This window comes from Sceloporus undulatus, chromosome 2, assembly GCF_019175285.1.
Source record: "Sceloporus undulatus isolate JIND9_A2432 ecotype Alabama chromosome 2, SceUnd_v1.1, whole genome shotgun sequence".
Taxonomy (NCBI): Eukaryota; Metazoa; Chordata; class Lepidosauria; order Squamata; family Phrynosomatidae; genus Sceloporus; species Sceloporus undulatus.
Window position 1 is genome coordinate 4,035,340 of NC_056523.1, and position 2,246 is coordinate 4,037,585.

Sequence of the window (2,246 nt, forward strand, 5' to 3'; positions counted from 1 at the left end):
TTCTACATGGACTCACAATGTCTGCGAGATAAAGGTAATCCGTGTCTTCTTGCCTAACCATGGATTATCTTATTACACAGGTTCACAGATGTTCCAGTAAAGAACTGCACTTGTTTTAAATTTAATTGAGGTCAGACATTAACATTCCTCTTTCAGAGTGGTAAGTTATTACTACAAATGAAATCACCTTAATATCACCTTCATTGCTATAACCAGTTGACAAGGTGATCAGTGATCGGGTGGAAGCTGCCATAGGTCCAGATTAGATCAGGTTCATTCTGGATTGATCACATAATCCACTGCTTAGGCAAGTTCTCATCAACTGCTTCAGGTTTTCAGTGGCTGACCTGCTATAGTCCATCCAAGATGACATTAAGAAGACTTGACCCAACATGGTTGAGTAGGTTTTCTGCCATCATGTCATTTCTACTCCATACGAGAGCAGCTAGAAGGCGCCATCCCCATAAGAGGCTGTTGAGGGGAGTTTCAACAGGGCCTGCCCACCAGACATCTTTTCCATCTTGGGATGTGAACACGGTCTTAAAGGCTCTGACGGTTGGGCCGATCAAGTCCTTTGGGAGGCCTTCCTCAAACACCTCTCCCTCAAGGTCATCTTCTCATGGCCATCCTCCGCCAGATGGGTGTCAGAGCTGGGGCCCTGTCGGTAACATAAGACTTTGTGTATTTTTAGGCCTGTCTCATGTGCCTTCGTCCAGACCCTACCTTCGTGCCTAGGTCAACCAGCCTTTCAGGTGCACAGGACATTCTCCTGCCTTCATTCTGCCCTGATCCTAAGAAGCTTGGAAAACCTGGCACACATTGGAGTGTGCAGAGCCCTCACTCTACTCAAGAGGCTCAACCTTAGGTCATTGAGATGTTTTTTCCTTTCGCTGGGCTCTTTGGGTACAGGATCCAGTCTCAACTCTGAGTAGGTAATCAGTGTTTGTATTCAAAAGAGTACTGAACTCTTGATCTCATCCACCCGAGGGGTTGATGGTGCACTCAACCAGGAGACATCACCCTGGGCCTTGACCACTAGCGCTCCCTGTCAGATATTTGCAGGTGGCCACATGGAAGTCGCCTTCGACCTTCATAAGACATACAAAACGGACGTGTCTCATTCCTGAGGCGTCATTGAAAGGAGGGTTCCTCCAACAGATTGTGTCGGGGGCCAAGTCTCCTAGCAGCACTCCCTCCCAGTTCGAGAGGCTTTGTGTAATCCCAGATTACAGGAGGACGGACCCCCTGCTGGGAAAAGGAACGTTGGGTACTTACGTGCACGTTCATTTCCTGCAGAGAAGGGTCCTGGCATCCTGCCCACCCGGGTGCTGCCTGCGCTTCCGACCCTGCGTGCTTGTGGTGGACCTGCCTTGTTCTTCTTTTTTTGTTCTTGGACTAGTTTTTTCTAAGGTGTTCTATTAACCCTTAGCTGATGTTATAAAGTTCAGTTCCTTGATCCTTACTAGTCGCTTGGCTTGTTATTGACGAGGCTCAGGGGGCTAGCTCCTCCTATATAGGGCTGCTTTTGTTTTTCCTGCCACAGGAGCAAATAGGGAGCAAACCCAGATTACAGGATGCCAGGACCCTTCTCTGCGGAAATGAACTTGTCAGACCCTTCTCTGCAGGAAATGAACGTGTCACGGTAAGTACCCAACGTTCCTTTTTCACATTCTCATACACCATAGGTTGGAGGGAGCCATTTTTAATTATTATATTGCATAGTTTTATATTATCATCTCTTCCTTCTCTTCCATCTCCTCTTTCTCTATGTATAAATAGATATGATTGCATGCCTTTAGCAGATCTGCCTGTTTTTGTTTTGTTTTGTTCTTTTACTTACAAAGTAACATGTACACTGATGGCACTATATAAGTACAGTCATCCCTCTATTTTCACAGACTTTGAGTCTGCGGTCTCAATCCTTTGCGGACTGGCAAGTGGAGAGGGTTGAAATTGACCATTCAAGTCAATGGAGCTTAAATATTTGCCAATTTCCGTTTTCGTGGGGGGGGGGGGGGGTGATCCGGAACAGATCCCCCACAAAAATGGAGGGATGACTGTAAGTGATAATAATACCCTGTCAAAGGGCCACGAGAAGCACCTTATTCCCCTCTCAACAGCAGTTGTGTGATTTTGGGATAATAAATGCATCATTCACACCAGCTTCCTTTGAACTAAAGTGCATACAAAAATTATTTCCTGGCCCCCACAGTCTCCTGGCTCCCTGGTCTCCTTGCCTGGCCAAG